Below are 17,707 nucleotides of genomic sequence, written 5' to 3'. Positions count from 1 at the left end.
AATATACTTTCGAAAAGCCGTTTACTGTCCTCTTTCCAGGAATGCATAAATGCTGGTATACTGACGGCTCCAACATTGATCAAGGATTTGGAGCTGAGACATTCAGCTTCATTCGCTCTTTTCTGGATGGACAAGATTTAATTGTTTGAACTGGACACGTAAAGTAAAGTAAGTATCTGATGGATGGAATACGTAGAAAGGTATCCTAGTCACATAGCAATGTGATAAAAAATACTACATATAAAAATAGCAGGAAAGAGAAAAGTAAATAGTAAGAAGTAATGTGAGTTCTGTAAAAGGCAATATGAAAAATAGAGAATATAGGAAAATAGAAACGGGCAGCGAAGCTTTTAATGAATTATATGGATTATTTAACGTATATTTATACACCCCATTTTCGATTTCGTCCGTTTAAGAGTGTTCATGGTTTATAATTGTAAATTAATAGTATAACTGCTTTTATTTACATATATGTATAGTTACTACGTGATCGTATACATGACTAATTTTTTTACTTTGTATCGTTTAACGTCAGTCATTAACATTCGTCTCGTATATTTATTTCGGGCACTAAAATATTTTAATGAACCAGCCACTTGATGTACTTCTGACATCAGTACAGCCTTGCGATTGTTTCTTTACTTTGTAACTAATATGAAGTATAGTTCGGAACTAACGAGTCAGTCAAAGCTTTGCCATTTTCCAGTGAACGCCGCTAAAAGAATCGATTGCCTGGTTGTAAAAAACGCGTTAAGATTGTCGGGAGTCTCTAGTGTATTCATGCGTATAGCTGTGAACATGGACATGTTAGTGAGACGGCAGTATAACTGTCGATTCCGAATTTGCTGCCGGTGTAGTCAGGCGTCGCCGGCTTGTTTTTGAAAAAACCAGGGAAAAATGTGTTATATTCTTAAAGGGGTGAAAATAGTGAATGTTTATATAGGGAATTTATAGGTAAGATTTTTTTGTTTAAATATTATTTGTTATGTTGAACAAACCTTTTGATTTGTTTAGATATTTTAAATTAGAGGACTTTTGCAAATATGTAATGCCAAAAATAGTGGTAGTACTTGTGAGATTAGTATAAATAAAGACCATTATATTATTTTTTGTTGCCTACAATTAACTTTCTTCAATTAATTTGATTAGTTGATTTAATATTGATAGTTAATTATTTTCTCTTCATTTGTTTTTCTTCTGTTTCTCAGCTTTTGTTCCTTCTTTTATTTCTTCTAGCTTTTATCAAGTTCATTTCATTTCTGAAGCGTTTATTCTTTTGTCTTGTTATTTCTAATACTTTTTTTATTGAACCATTTTTGATCATTATTTTTCTACTTTCATAAATCCGTTCTGGTTTATTTTCTCATTTAAATATTAGTTATTATGGATTCCCCTTTTGAAACATTCGCTGTTGATCACTTCCATTTTCGTTATATCCGCTATTTTCTTAACTGCGTCATTTCCGCTGAATATAACAAATTGCTTATTTTGGTGTAATATTTATATACAGGGTGAGTCATAACTATTGGGACATAGACTAAGGACAGGTTATTTGGACCAAAATATGGCTATTGGGCTAAATATGCATTAATAAAATGTTGCTGAGAAAAAAGATACAGGGTGTTAAAGTTAATTTTTGTTTTTCGTTTTTTGCTAATAGTTTCCCTGTATATTTATAAATTGCTATCAAAATTGGCACAGAGGCATATTCTTAGACAAGAAATAGTATTTTATTTACAATTCTACTATCAAATACCAAACTAATAAACAAAGTTGCAACTAACGTAAGGCTTCCGTTTTGACGATAAATCAAAACTAAACACACTTCAACTTAAAAGAACTTACAAAAACTCAAAACAAATGTTCTACATGGTCTCCTCCGATTCCTCCGATCCTCCGATCTATGCCTTTTCTAATTCTTTTTATAAAGAATTTTCGGACGTTAAAAAAATATTATTCTGCCCCATTACAAGATTAGCTGCATTTTGAATGTATCTCCAAAGTTCGTCTCGTGTATTAATTTCATTGGCATAAACTAAGAACTTCATATGTCCCCAAAAATAAAAATCTAGCGGGTTGTACTCAGGACTTCTTGGTGGCCATTGAAAATCACTCCATCGTTGAGGAAATACGTCATTAAGATGATTTCTAACAGCTAATGGAAAATGAGGTTGCGCTCCGTCCTGCATAAACCACATTTTTCTTCTTACATCCAGTGACAGATCATCTAAAATATCACTAAGAGTATTTTCCAAAAATAATAAATAAGAATCTTCATTTAAATTCGGAGGAAAAACATAAGGCCCTAGTAGTTGGTCGCCTATAATGCCACACCAAATATTAAATTTAAACTCATGCTGAAAATGTCTAGCTTTAATAGCATGCGGGTTTTCTTCTTCCCAATAATGACTATTTCGCCAATTAAAAACCCCTCATCTGGTAAAAGTTGCTACGTCGGTGAACATAATATTCTTAATAAAGTGTCTGTCATTGCAATGTTTATTCAGAATACGTTAGCAAAACTGTAACCGTCGTGGAAGATCTCTTGGAAGTAAATTTTGAACAGGAGTGAAGTGATAAGGATGGAGGTTCTCATTTTTTAGAATTCTAACAATAGACGACTGACTTACTCCTGTTGCTGCTGATAGATGTCGTGAACTTATTTCAGGATTTTCATCTACTCGAACCAAAAGTTCATCTTCTTGATTAGGTGTGATTTGTTTCGGTCGACTTCCCCGATTTTTGTGTGAAATGACCCAGTTTCACCTAAACTACGATATAATCTTGCAAAAGTTTTGTGATTTGGTTGCCTTCTGTTTGCGTATAACATTCCATACCTTCTGGCTGCCGAGCGACCGCAAAAATTTTCTTGTGCGTATACGCAAATCATATCTCGCATTTCTGCATTAGTAAAATGATTGTGACGGGGCATTTCGATCAAAAAAGTAATGATTACTTTTAAAAAATGCAACATTACACTACACTGTCACATCAAAAATAATTTACTCTGAACAAATGACATTTACCAACAACAATTATCTGACAGTCGAAAGCAAACTTTTCATAAATGAAATAATATTTGAAATCCTTTTTTAAGACTCTAAGCAGTTCGACTGCGTTTGTATCGAAAACGGTTGAAATTATCATGTTTAAACAAGAGTACGAATTTTACGTAAAAATGATGTTTACGTCATATTTTCTAATAAAAATTACTAAAAAGTTTCATCAGAAAAAGTTTAGACTCAATTTGATCATTAGGAATGATCCACGTGGCGCCCTCTATGACAAAACGTAAAATTGTAAATAAAATACTATTTCTTGTCTAAGATTATGCCTCTGTGCCAATTTTGATAGCAATTTATAAATATACAGGGAAACTATTAGCAAAAAACGAAAAACAAAAATTAACTTTAACACCCTGTATCTTTTTTCTCAGCAACATTTTATTAAGGCATATTTGGCCCAATAGCCATATTTTGGTCCAAATACCCTGTCCTTAGTCTATGTCCCAATAGTTATGACTCACCCTGTACAGTGCGTCCATAAAGTAACGCATAAATTAATTATTAGCTAAATAAAGAACATTCTTAGAAATTTCCGAAAAAGGTCGATTTTTGATTTTAATTTACCTACTATTTTTTCAAATTTTAATATTAATATATAGGGTGAAACATCTTCGTATGATGACCCCACCATTTTTTAACACTTTGGCTACTGGCTTTAAATTTTAAGTTTTTTGTCAGAAACGGAAACTATTTTTTGGTAAAATTCACAATATTTCATGCTAAAAACACGTAAATACAAACATTTAGGTATTTTTTCGAAAAAAAAAAAAAAAAATCATGTGTAAAGGCCGTGTCAAAAAATGGTACACATAGTTTGTGACAGAAATAAACGCTTAATTATTTTCTTAGAACCTGTGTGTCGATTTTTGGAAACAATGTTCATTTTTTTGCTTGACAGTAATGAGTGTCAAAAACGCAGTTGGTACACAAGAGCTTCTCACAGTATGCTAGACAAGATGTTTTAACACGTTTTGTTTCTTTTATAGCAAAATTATGTCGATTTCTATATCTATTAATTTTATATCTTGTACAACGACCTCTCTGTTCCACTTCGGAAAGTTTATGATTTCTTTCTTGGTTAACACGACGATCATCCAAATGTTCAATCTGAAGATTTAGACTACAAAAAATTTCTGAGGCGATTTTGTCTCCAAATTTAGTGACACTTGTTTTTTGTTTGTTATAGCCTCGTATGCAGTATGTGCATTTATAATAGATGTATTAACCAAAAGTTCTATTAAGACTTTTCCTATACCATTTAATACCCCTACGCACGGCTGATGAATATGATGCTTTTTGATCAGAGACATATATAAATGATTTCATAATATTATACCGCACGATTGTGGAAGGCTTTTTCACCACACCCTTTTTTGTTGGCACAACCACTACTTCAGGCATAGACTCCGTAGTGAGAAACGTGACATTTCTTTTGTCTTTCCTTTTTCCAATTATGACTTTACTGTTGCTCTGTCCCATGACTAAGTCACCCCTTTTTAATTTAGCCTCACTTACTACTTTCGGATTATGCTTCCTGTTTAAACTCAGTGTGCTTATTAAATGTGTATATTTGTTCAGAATTTCGTGTGCTAAATTCATGCTAGTATAATAATTATCTGTGCACAGAATCAGTGGCGCACCTAGAATTTTCCTGTGGGAGGGGTTTTGATTGGGCATCGAAATCTTTTTTATGATGCTACCTCCATTTGAATCCTTAAGATTTGTGAGTAAGAGTGTCGGAATAGTGCCCTGGGGGGAGGTTTAACCCCCAAAACTTCCCCTGAGTGCGCCACTGCACAGAACGCCACTTGAAGTGGTTCCATAAGCTGTAGTATTCCATTTTTGTACCAATTGGCTTTTCATTTGATGTTTGCCCTTTTCCTGTATAAACTTTAAAATTGTATGTGTAAACTTTCACTCCACACAACTTTTGTGGCGCTTCCCCGGTGTAATTACGAAAGCTCAGTCGTCCTCGAAAAGGAATCATCGTTTCATCTATACACACATTCTTGTCAGGAACATAATATGCTGATTGAAACTTCTTGATTAGCAAATTTTGCAAGGGAAGGATTTTTTTGAGCCTATCATCTGAGACGTCTTATCTTGGACACATATTTAGACAGGACAGGTATAACTTCCTTCAGTTTATTATAGAAGGGAAAATAGAAGGACGACGCGGCCCGGGTAGACGACAAATGACCTGGCTGCGCAACATCAAAGATTGGACAGGATTAGACTTTCAAAGTTTAATAAGGAAAGCCCAAAATAGGGAAGACTTTGCAGAGGTCATCGCCAACCTTCGCTAAGAAGACGGCACCTAAAGAAGAAGATCATCTGAGACAATTTCGTTGTTTGAGAAGTGCAAATTGGAAAAAGGGAGCTCAAACCTTATCCTGAACATGTGAACATTTTTGTACAGCATATTGGTGCTAAAATAATCTTTCAAAGTGGGTTTACGATTCAACCCCATCCAAATTAGAAGACCTAAGAAAACAAAAATTTCGAATTGATTTGTGTTTCTCCATTGTCCCAATGTTTGTTAATTTGTAATTCCTAATATTATTTTCTGTTCAGCATATCTGTTAGTTTCCTCGGCAATAAGTAATAAGATTTCGTTGTCAATAAATAATTTTCAAAAATAAATCGGATGATCTTCTTCCCTTTATGTAAAAAAACTTTGGATGAATCCTGAATTTTCCGTGAAAGTAAATGTCTTCAAATTACCTACAAATTGTAAATAAAACTCAAAACTATAAAAGTGAATACTAATTTATATATTACCTGCACAATTATTTCAAATGACATTAGGATTATTATTCTTCTTGTTCAGGTACCATCTCCGCTACGGAGGTTGGCAATCATCATAGCTATTTTAATTTTTGAGGCAGTAGCTCTAAAAAGTTGTTTTGAGCTGCATCCAAACCATTCTCTCAGGTTCTTGAGCCATGAAATTCGTCTTCTTCCGATGCTTCTTCTGCCATCTATCTTTCCTTGCATTATGAGTTGCAGGATGCCATACTTCTCGCCCCGCATCACATGTCCGAGATACTCTAGCTTTCTTTCTTTAATTGTTAGTTCAACTTCCTTCTCTTTACCTATTCTTAATTATTTATTTGCCATTTTACTAATTTTAAAAACGTAAACACACAAGAGTAATATTGTAAAAACTAATACCCTTGATTGAATATATATACAGTAGACTCCCTCTATAACGAGAACTGAAATGGCAGACTAATTACCTCGTTATAAGCGGATCTCGTTATAATATCCAACAACAATAATATTGTGCATACATATAAATATGTAGTTTTCTAAAACATTAACTTTCTATAGTGAAGCCATTCGGAGCAATATAAGATGCTAATAAATATTGTTTGAATGGCGTTTTTAAAACAAAGTTGTTTATTTTTATTGTCAATGAAATGCATTAAAACAAAAAAGAGTTGTTTACTTTTACTGTCAATGATATAATGTTAAAACAAAAAATCTGTATTCTGTAAATATGTATAAAGCGTATAAAGTTATTTTGTCATTTTTGACTGCTTTAAATTGTCCAGTATTCTATCTATCATATTTTCTAAAGATGTGAAACAGTTTTATGCTTCTTCATTTGCGTTTTGTCCTTGGATAAAGTTTCTGACAACCTTTAAAACACTTTCCACATCTTGTCTATTAGGACCCATATTATTAGGTGTGAATGGTCAACCCAATACAATGACACTTGTGAATCATAAATTTTACATTTCCGACTAAGAATCATAAATTGTAAGAAGTTTATTGCGGGCGGCCCGCAGTTAAAAAGGGTATTTATTTATAGCTACGGCCGGGCCAAAACGTAAAAAACACGTTTTGTAATCTTATTTTCTCTCGTTATAAGCAAATTTACCTCGCTATAAAGGGTTATAGTTCAATAGAAATTTCACGGGACATCTAATGTACCTCGTTATAAGCTAAACCTCGTAATAACCGTGTTCGTTATAAAGGGAGTATACTGTATATATATACATATATATATATATATATATATATATATATATATATATATATATATATATATATATATATATATATATATATATCCAATATTTCAATCAACGCTAATACAGTGAACCATGCCTACAAGGTAGTAATATGCCATTTGCTGAAGGAGTCTCAAACTACTCCTCCAGAATTTTAAAAAATCGGCCATAGTACGGCCATCTGTTGAATAAGTCTTAAACAGCTTCGCCAGAATTTAGTCGTAAACTGTAGGAGCCTATAGTAAAATTCCACCATTTGGAAGAGTGATTTCATTATTTAAACGCCGAATGTCTTTAAATTTAAATGTACTCAGCGGCCCCCAAAAACTACCCGTTTAATTTGCGTTTTCTCATCAGAAATCATAGAAATCATATGAATACGAAAAATGGGGGATGAGTATGAATATGTCTAAAACAGAATATATGCGAATAGGCAGTGAAGACGAAGACCCGGATTTGGAAATTAGACAAATGAAAAGGTGCTACGAATACAAATATTTGGGAAGTATTATCTGCAGTAAAGGAACAACTGAACGAGATATAGACTATAGAGTGCAACAAGGCAGGAAGAGTGTTCAAATTCTGAATTCGATTCTTTGGTCCAACAAAGCTACTATGAGAACTAAAATGACTATCTACAAAGTAATTGTAGAGCCCATTCTTACATATGGAGCAGAATGTTGGCAAATGACAGTAAAAGGAAAGAAAAAAGTTGACACGGTTGAAATGGACTACCTAAGAAGAGCTTGCCGTATATCAAGAGTAGAACGTATACCTAATTCTGAAATTAGAAGAAAAACAGATAGAGTACATACAACTTCTGAAAGAATAGAAACTAGACAGTTAATATGGTATGGACACGTACAGAGGATGGACGACAACAGATGGCCAAAAAGAGCTATGGAATACAATCCAAGTAATAGAAGGAAACGAGGAAGACCAGCCAAGTCTTGGATACTAGGTGTTATGGAAACCATGAAAGACAGAGCCATTGATGAAGACACCTGGAGAGATAGAAAAAGATGGCGATTGAAATGCGGGAAGCGGCAGAAGCTGTAGGATCCCCGCTTATATATATATATATATATATATATATATATATATATATATATATATATATATATATATAAATCATAGAATGTCCAATTAGTACATTTATTTGTGCTTCTCTCTAGCAGACGTAACGACAAGATGCCGTAATAGTGTAGCCGATTCTTGTTCACAAGTAGCAGTTATGCTCCTTAAGGTTATACAAACCTGAATTCTTCGACGCAGCGATTATTACCGACATAAAAATTACAAAAAAATATGTTTTTTCAATAGTAAAAATTAAGCACAAAATTGTATTGAAATAAATTTTCATTTACATAGGCGGTGCTGGCGGGAGTGCTTCTGTTGCCTTTTGTGATTATATTTTTTGCGGTTGAAGTTTGAGGTGATAATCCTAGTATTATTGGAGTTTGTCGTTTTATAGTAAATTTTTAATTATATTCTGTGATTATTAAAATATAATGGACGAACAATCGAGTTGTTCCAAGAGAAGACAGCAAAATGTTAACGTCAGAAGAGAAGGTAGTGATACGATATGAAGGAATTGAATTGCATGATGCAGAAAAATGGCATCAAATATTAGCCAAGCGGTCGATATTTGTACCAGTTTAACAAAAGTATCCATTAGCTGTATTTATCATGTGCCTAAAAATACATCGGAAAATAAAAAGCAAGTAAAACGTCAAACTAAAGGTAGAAAAAACATTGTTTTGGATGACGAGACAAGACATTTTATTTTCAGAATAAAATTCCAACACTGAAAAAATTTCTCAAGGGCTCGAAAACCATTAAAAAAAAACATTGAAATTACTTTTTACCCAAGATATCTCGTAGAGTATTAATCAGAACTATACGCGAAATGAACTTTTGATATGTAAAACAGAAAAAGTGTGTTATTAGAAAAAAAAAAAAGAAATTATTGTGTGTAGAAGAAAATATTTTAAAGAAATACGCACACCTCGCAGCATTGAACGGAAAACATATTATTTGGATGAAATCTGGATTAACGAAGTTCATACAGTTGGAAAAGATTGGCAAGATTTAAATGTCAAAGGTAAACGCGAAGCATTTATAGAAGGCTGCTTTACAGGATTAAAAGCTCCACCAGGAAAGGGACGACGTTTAATCATTATCCATACAGGAAGTGATACAGGATTCCTTGATGATGGTTTGCTTTAATATGAGTCAAGAAAAACAGGAGATTATCATGAGGAAATGACTTCCGAAGTATTTGAGCGCTGGCTTAAGAAAATCTTAACAAAATTAGAAACTGGTCAGGTCACGCCAATAGACGTTTCAGCGTAACTCCCGCGACAGCTGGGTAGCATCAATAAGCTTTCTGCAAATTTATTTGATTTTTTATAGCTTTTCATATAAATTCATTATAAAATCTTATCACTACAGCTGTTTCGGCAGAGTACCTTTCTCAAGTGATCTATTTTTGGTATGCATTTACGCATTATAGTCTTTAACCAAATAGGTTGAGGAGGGGAGAACTGTTTGTCTCAAGTTGGTTAAAGACTATAAAGTGTAAATGCATACCAAAAATAGATCACTTGAGAAAGGCACTCTGCCGAAACAGCTGTAGTGATTTATACTAAATTTTGTGAAAGTTTTGAAAACAAAGTTTTCAGTGTTTTATTGTTACATAAAATGAATTTCCATGAATTTTATTTGTCGACTCCTAATAAGTTTCCTGATAACATACTAATTCTGAATATTTGCTTATTATATTAAATTATTATTATACCTTCGACCAGAAAAAAGATCAGGCTGATTAAGTTTCGTAGGTAAGTAGGTGGACGGAGTCCACCTAATATATTTATTATTTGTTTATATAGTGTGTTGACCGAATTTACTTAATAAGTAACTGTCGATATCTTTCCTTGGATTTGGTCTCAGAACCGAAATATTTTTTCTTCTCTAAGGTTTCTTAATTTTCTCCTTGAACCCCAAAAACATTAAGTGGCGCCCTGTTTCTATCTTATTGTCCAATATCAAATCTTCAGAATTCATATCCGAAATTGGACAGTATAATTTTATCACCCAGTAGACCGAATGAATCTATTTGTTATTAAATACACACACGTAGTTAATTAGGTTACATACACATTTGGTCAATTATAAATAATAATTTGGACATCAGTCAAAAGTACTGACAAAGTTAAACAATTTACATAAATTAAATACACATATCACGCTAGGTACGCGAAAAATATTGACCCAAATAGAATTTATATAAAACTAATATCTCTTGACTAGAGAAGCATTCAATCAATATTCACTCAACGAACATATCGTCCCTTGAGAGCAGAACTATATTATGTCACAAAATGCAAATTTTACAGGAGAGGTTTTTTTTGTTTTTGAGATCTCCTTACGTAAAATTGTAGTAATAAATTAAATTGAAATATTTTTTTAGTGCCCAGATACATGTTTCTTTACCTAACATTCTCTAAAATTACGAAATTATGAAATAAGTGGACATAGTATACTCACAAGTTTTTTAATAATTCTATGTAAAGTATCGGTATAGGTTACTACTTTTGTAATGTGACATAGAATAGTTCTGATGTAATAATAATAATTAATAATAAACAATACCCACTAGTTTAAATCTTTTATTTGAAATAAAACACATTTTTAAAAAGATCTTTACAATGCATAAAGAATTCGAACTTAAAAATAATCCAAAATACTGTTACTAGCGATAGAAATAAGAAAAATCCTAATTCAATTGTCATTGTCTGAATCTTTTGCTGTTTCTTTCTCAGAAAATGGTAAATTTTTAAAAAAATTGTGATAAGGATTCAATATAACTCTCTTGTCACACAGAAATTTTAAATGGTCATACTTTTTTTTGGATATGGGAAGTAATGTTGTATTAAGTGGTTTTAAGCAAAAGTCTCTGGCATTGACGTTGAGTGACTTTCTTCCTTTTTTAGATATAAATATTTTTTTAAATGGATTATCGTTACTGTAAGAATATTTTATGAAAACTACATTTGGGATATAAAAGTCTGTTTCAACGATTTTAATTTTATTCCACGTGACTTTTTCATTTTGGCCATCCTTGTCCCAGATGATTGTCGTTTTTTCTTGTAGACTTTTTAAATTCAGTATGTTTGCTTGCTCTAGTTCAATTACAACGTAAGGTTGTTTTCTTTTCGCAGACCTAACGATTGTATACCATTGTTCAGGAGTATAAACAGATACATTCCTCGCAGCCTTCTCTATAACACTATGTACTGAGTCCCCTTCAGACTGTGTATGGCCTTTTTCTAAAAATGTATGGCGAATTTTTATTTTGTCTTTTTGGCACAGATAATTGTATAACGAAAACAAATATTTGTTTCTGTTTTGACCAGAACAGTTGTCCGAATAGAACGAGAACTCTTTTACACCTTTTTGGATCTGATTTTCAATAAAAAGAAGGAGACAGCTGCCAATTTCTGAGGATCCCCTTTTTGCAATACATTCATACCACATGTAGCAAAATGAATCTTTAGTTGCTAAGTCGAAGACCGTGAAATTATACGTACTGAGTTTTAATTTATAGTACGCAAGACCAACGTCGGATTTCGGGGTTGAAAGCACCTGTTGTAGATCAAACGCGGCTGCGCAAAATGTCGTATTCTCTTTAGCTTTTTCTTTGTCGATATTTTTCATATCCCTCGCCATGTTCTTGTTTCGAATATGCAATTGAAATGTTTCTTCTAGTTTTAATTTTTCTTCTGCAGATGAATGTTCGTAATCGTGACAAGTATCACACAAATCTTTTTTGGGGCGAAAAAAAGACATATTGAACTCGGTATTAAATATTGTTCTGTATAAACTTTCCGTCGCTTTTTGTTCGATATTGTTATTTTGACAATATTCTTCATAGAGGCTATACATTTTGGATATATTTAAAGTCGCAGGTAAATACAAACGTGTTGTTTTTTGCCGACAGTAGTGACTTTCAACAGTTTCGAAGCAGTTAATATGGTCGCGAATGGATTGTTTAACCGATTCATCTAACATTGAATTTTTACAAACTTTACCTCTTTTGTCTTCACGTACAACTCCCGTGGAACCAATCTTATTAATTACAGTCCTAATCATCTGAGCGCTAATACTTAAAGTATGAAGAAAGAAAAGTTTGCAGACTTGAACTTTCTTAGTGTCGACTTGAAGGTAATAGACGAATGTAAAATTTCGTCTGGAAGTTAGGTCCTCGGTTGTTTTATCTGCGTTATTTCGGATTCGCGTTCTTGCCTTATTGTTACATTGAACAAATTTTGAGATATAATCTCTTTGTCTGTTTATATCTGCAAGATTCCAATATTCCAAAAATATCTTTTCTCTGTCTCTTTCTTTTATTTTATCAGAACATTTCATCCTGCATTTACACGAAACCTTAATTTTTCTTTCAGGTACTAGATTTCCTTTCCAGTTTATGTAAGACTTGCCGCTGTTTCTCGATGCTTTGATTTCAGTTCTTCTCCAGGTGTTGTATCTGCGTTTTCGTTTACGGTATTTTTTTTCTTTTCCGCTTGTGTCTTCCACATCGGAACTATCAAATTCAGAGTCATTAATTGGAACTTGATTATGACGGCCAACAGTAGCTTTTAATTCATAATTGGGGTCATTATCTTCGTCATCTCCTCCAAACGGGTCCGATTCTGAAGAAGATAGACTTAAATCATCAAGCAATACATTTGAAGACGGACCAGGTAAATTCATTGTTAACTTATCTTCCATCATATTATGTGATGTACTAATTACATCAACTGTGGTTAGCAATGGCTCCTTCACTTGGCTGATATTAAATGAATCGGGATAAACTGATGACTTAGATGTACAAAACTGACTTGAAACAACGTGCATTGAAGATAAAAATGACATATCTGATTCACTAGTAGATGTTTCCCTTAATAACAGATAAGATGGAGGTACCAAGTTTTCACACCTGGTCATTAAAGAACGGACATCTTTTACATAGTTTGCCACATCTGAAGTTGATTTGTAGGGAGAGTTTTGAACAGTTATTTTCTTATCTGAAATGAAAATAATATGTCAGTACCTACTATCTTTTAATTCATTTCAGATGAGATAAATTTTATGTTATGAAATAATTATAATTAAGTAATGAAAGACGAAATAAAGTATGACTAAGAAACACATGCTATCTACTGAAAAAAGTATTTTTTATAATTATATAAATTCGCATTACAAAATATTTTTAGGTAATAGTTAATAGGCACGATTTTTTTATTATCGATTTTACTTACCTAAACACCTATTCTCCTTCCCTTTCATATTTTGAAACATTCGTTGAATCCTTGGATTATTCATATTTTACTACAGAAGAAATGTCGCAGAAAAAGTGTATCTCCAATGAAATCCTATACTAACATACCAAAACTAGGTCAGAACAAGTCGATCTCCATTAAAATTCCACTTTATTCACACAAAATATAGGCAGAACAAGTCTATCTCCACCACTGCAATATACTACTAAAATGAAAACTGATCAGAACAAGTGTATGTCCATTAAAATTATTCAACGCATACTCATTAAGTATACCGTTGCCTACATAGCATCCTTCTGCACTGAACTGACGTCGCTTCAACACATAGACTAGTTAGTAAGGTGTATTTTTTACTGGTCTCCCCTCCCACTTGGACTTCGGCTGATTCTGCTGCAAATCAAGCATCCGTTAATGGATACGTTCGGCGTAAAATCGCATAAAATGAAATTTTGGAGATAGAATAGTTCTGCTCTCAGGGGACGATATAGTCTTCAACGATCAACTTCATCAGTCTCTACTCAAAGTAATCCCGGGTCTACACCCATAGTGTACGTCTCAACAATAAACTCTGCTACTATTATTTGGTGTTTCCATTACAACAGAACGAACATCTTCACTGAGCCAACGAAGGGAATTTGTTCACTTATCTTACCTTTGATAATTTTACCCATCTATCTTTCTGTTTATTTCGGTATCTTTTCTAATACGTCTTATCCTGTCATGTCTTTACTTATTTCGTCCGTTGGACCCATTCCCGGTTCCAAAAGCTAGTTTAGAACCCACGACTCGCTCTCCACCAACCATCTGTCTGCCGTCCGCAGTGTCTCCATTGGGGACCTTTCTAGCACCATAAAATAATGGTTTCCGAGGTTAAAAAAAGAACTTGACAAAGTCTTTAAGTCTTCATGAATGTTGTTATTTTGTATGTATATCAAATTTAGAGAAAACTATAAACGTTGGAACTGCAAAGATTTAAATTTATATTTTTTTAAATTATCAGGGGGGGCATGACCCTCTCTCTGGATCCGGACTTATTAGAAACTTTGTTATTTTTTGAAAACATTTAAATTTACACTTACAGTTTTTGCCAGTTTTTCTTTTACCTTTCAGACATTTATTTTTATTTTTAATATAGGATTTTCCTTCGGATTTCCTTTTCTTAGTAATATTTTTATTAGTTGATTTTTTACAACTTGATTTTTTTAAATTAGGTCCGGGGTCACCTGAAGAAAAATCGGGATCTCTGTCCGGATCGTTCGGATGGTTCGCTTGAACTGTGACTACCCGACATTTTACCATTACTCAACAGACTATTGAAATGTCATAAAACTGCACAGAATACGGACGTAAATTAAAGACGAATAACAACCTACACTAAACGTGGCATGTCTGCAACGAGGCCATAGCGACCTCTTCCTCATTTTGGAGGACCTGTCTTCTTTTTTGCACTAAATCTAATATTATAGACATCTGAATATTCATTATATTTTCCTTACGAGTTAACGAAGGTGTGTCGTATTTCCACCAATCGATAGAGTGCTTTTGAATTAACGTACATTGATTAAAAATCGTAAAAATATGGAGCTGCCTCCTTTTTGCATCGATGTCTCCAATTGTCGTGTTATCGTCTTTCCCTTTTTTATTTTATTTATTATATCTGTTTTATCTAATCCTGTATAAATTCCAAACCCCAGCTTTCAATTTCTTCTTCCAGCTTTTTTATTATGTAGACGATGTCGTCTTTGTCTTCTGTAAAATTATTTGATCATCGGCAAACAAAAGGCTATCGATATAGTTGTCGTTAATTTTTAGTTCCATCTGTCCACATTTCTTGTTTAAGTTTTTTAGTGTTTTATTTATATAAAATTTAAATAAAGTTGGTAACAGGCAGCATCCTTGTTCGTTTATCGACTTAAAACGTTCATTGTCTTCGTAAAGTGATTTTACGGCATTTCTGTAGGTGTTCTTTACTCCGTGATTTGTCACTGACTTCCACAGGTTGTTGACTGGAACGCTGTTATAGGAGATCCACGAATACAATGTGTAATTCAGCTTTGAATGCTATTGTTTTCTCTATAAGCTGTTTTATAGAAAATTTATTATCAGTACATAAGCATCCGGGACGAACACCACTCTGCACTCTGTTCTTCTGGAGTCCGCAACTGTTCCTCCTGCCCAGGCAGATATCTATATCGTTCAAAGATGACCCATTTGGAATAAAAATCGTTTTAGCATTTTCAGCAAATCCGATGAGTATTGCCAATTTCATGGTTTTAATCTTTAAAAACCAAAGATATGTAATATGTTAGAGACGCTTGAATTATTACCGTGCCTACTAAAATAACTTTACTATTTGCTTTTACTGTTTGACTTACTTTCAACATTATGAACAGAAGAAATTGATCGTTTTTAAAAAAAATCTTGAAATCTATTTAAAAATAAACTATTAAAATCATTCTAGTGGCTTGCAAAAATAGTTTGTGTTGATTTACAAGTGTTCAAAGTGGGATGAACATTTGATAAATATCCAAGGTGTTGATAAAAAGTAATTGCTATCGGTAATGTAATTTCTTTCAGGTTTTATAGGATTTGTTTTCTTTTATGTTTTAACGAGGACGTGAATTTAATTAAAATTTAAATTGGATTTTGGATTGTTCAAAATACTATAAACAATTTTTAGCCCACATTTTTTTAAAATCGGTTAATTTTCTTTAAATTGTATGAATTTTTTGTGTATCTATATTTTACCGTATACATTTATATACAGTATGAAACAAAAATTATAGAAATACATTAATTATATTGTTTATCGTTTAAATTAAGAGAAAAACGTTTACAGTCTGTCCCAAACCCTTCTTTCAGTGCGTCACTAATTTTGACGTCATATAGGATTTTAAGAATATCGAGAATTATTGCATGACATTTTAGTTAAATCTGACAGTTGAAGGATCGTAATCGGCTAAATGTAAAAATGTTATTTTTTGAAAATGTGGAGTAAAAACTTTAAGAATTCAATTTTTTTTTAATTTACATATTAGAGGACCCGTCCTGTATAAAAATTTTTATTGTGCATTATATTGGAACGGCAGTTTGTCATAATTCCTATTCTATACACTCCAAGGAAAGTGCTTAATTAGCTAAGATTTATTTATGTATTTATTATTATTTATTACAAACACTATGGCTAAAATGTATAGTATTTAAACTACTAATGTGAATATTTTTTAGAATAATTTAAAACTTACTTCACGAACGGCAGAAACTGGTAATAAAGTTGTCCCAGCCTCTTTTTCTAATTGAAAATAATTTAATAATTTTAATATTAGTCTTTGTTCATTCTCGGTATATCTCGGCATATTTAAAATATTTTTATGACAATAAATACAAAATTAAATTTTCACTGTAAAATGTCTAAAAATACTATCCTGAAATGACAATTATCATTTTATCAGTTGACATTGTCAAAGTACTGTCACTATCGAGACCATCTGCGTCAAATTATATTTATGCGCATCATTGATTGGATATCTATTTTTCTTCTTCTTCTGGTTCCTATCCGTTTCGGATGTTGGAAATCATATTGGCAATCATGACCTTGCTCGCTGCGGCTCGAAACAGCTCCGTTGAGGTTTTCTTAAACCATGTTCTTAAATTCCGCAGCCATGATATTCTCCTTCTACCGGGTCCTCGCTTACCTTTGACTTTACCTTGCAATATAGACTGCAGCAGGAAGTAACGGTGCTGATTTCTCATAACGTGTCCCAGATATTGCAATTTTATGCGTTTGATCGTAAACACAATCTCTGGTTCCTTCTTCATTTTTTCTAGAACTTCCTTGTTCGTGATCCTTGCTGTCCATGATATTCTCAACATTCTTCTATAAAGCCACATCTTAAATGCTTCAAGTTTTTTAATAGTGGTGTCTGTAAGCGTCCATGCCTCCGCCCCGTACAACAACACAGAGAAAACATAGCATCTCAAATGTCTCATTTTTGTATCTAGGGATATGTTGTGACTTTTGAAGATGGCGCTCATTTTGTTAAAGACCGTTCTTGCCTTTCCTATGCGGCACTTTATTTCCTGTACATTGCTCCACTGTTCGTTTATCTATTTAGCGTATTCTAAACTCCGACCAATTATATATCCGTAAGTAGAATTCGCTTTAATATACAAATACCCGTGAACGAAATATAATTTTCTAAGTTCTATGTATAATAATCACAGACTCACGTTTTTTCTATCACTTCTAGCTTAATGCGTTAGAGAGAATTCGATAAAC

The 17,707-nt window shown here is 32.9% G+C and overlaps 1 protein-coding gene across 1 annotated transcript in view; it reads left to right on the top strand.

The window, feature by feature from the left end:
• Positions 1 to 687: 687 nt before the first annotated feature.
• LOC140442591 (uncharacterized) overlaps positions 688 to 17,707 on the top strand; it is a 56,907-nt gene continuing 39,887 nt past the window's right edge. Inside the window, exon 1 of the mRNA XM_072533603.1 lies at positions 688 to 954. The gene's annotated coding sequence lies outside the window, so the exon portion shown is untranslated. The remainder of the gene's footprint in view (positions 955 to 17,707) is intronic.

The sequence above is a fragment of the Diabrotica undecimpunctata genome, chromosome 6, assembly GCF_040954645.1.
Source record: "Diabrotica undecimpunctata isolate CICGRU chromosome 6, icDiaUnde3, whole genome shotgun sequence".
NCBI classification, from domain to species: Eukaryota; Metazoa; Arthropoda; class Insecta; order Coleoptera; family Chrysomelidae; genus Diabrotica; species Diabrotica undecimpunctata.
The sequence above is the reverse complement of the archived record's forward strand: the minus strand, read 5'-3'. Positions and strand labels throughout refer to the sequence as shown.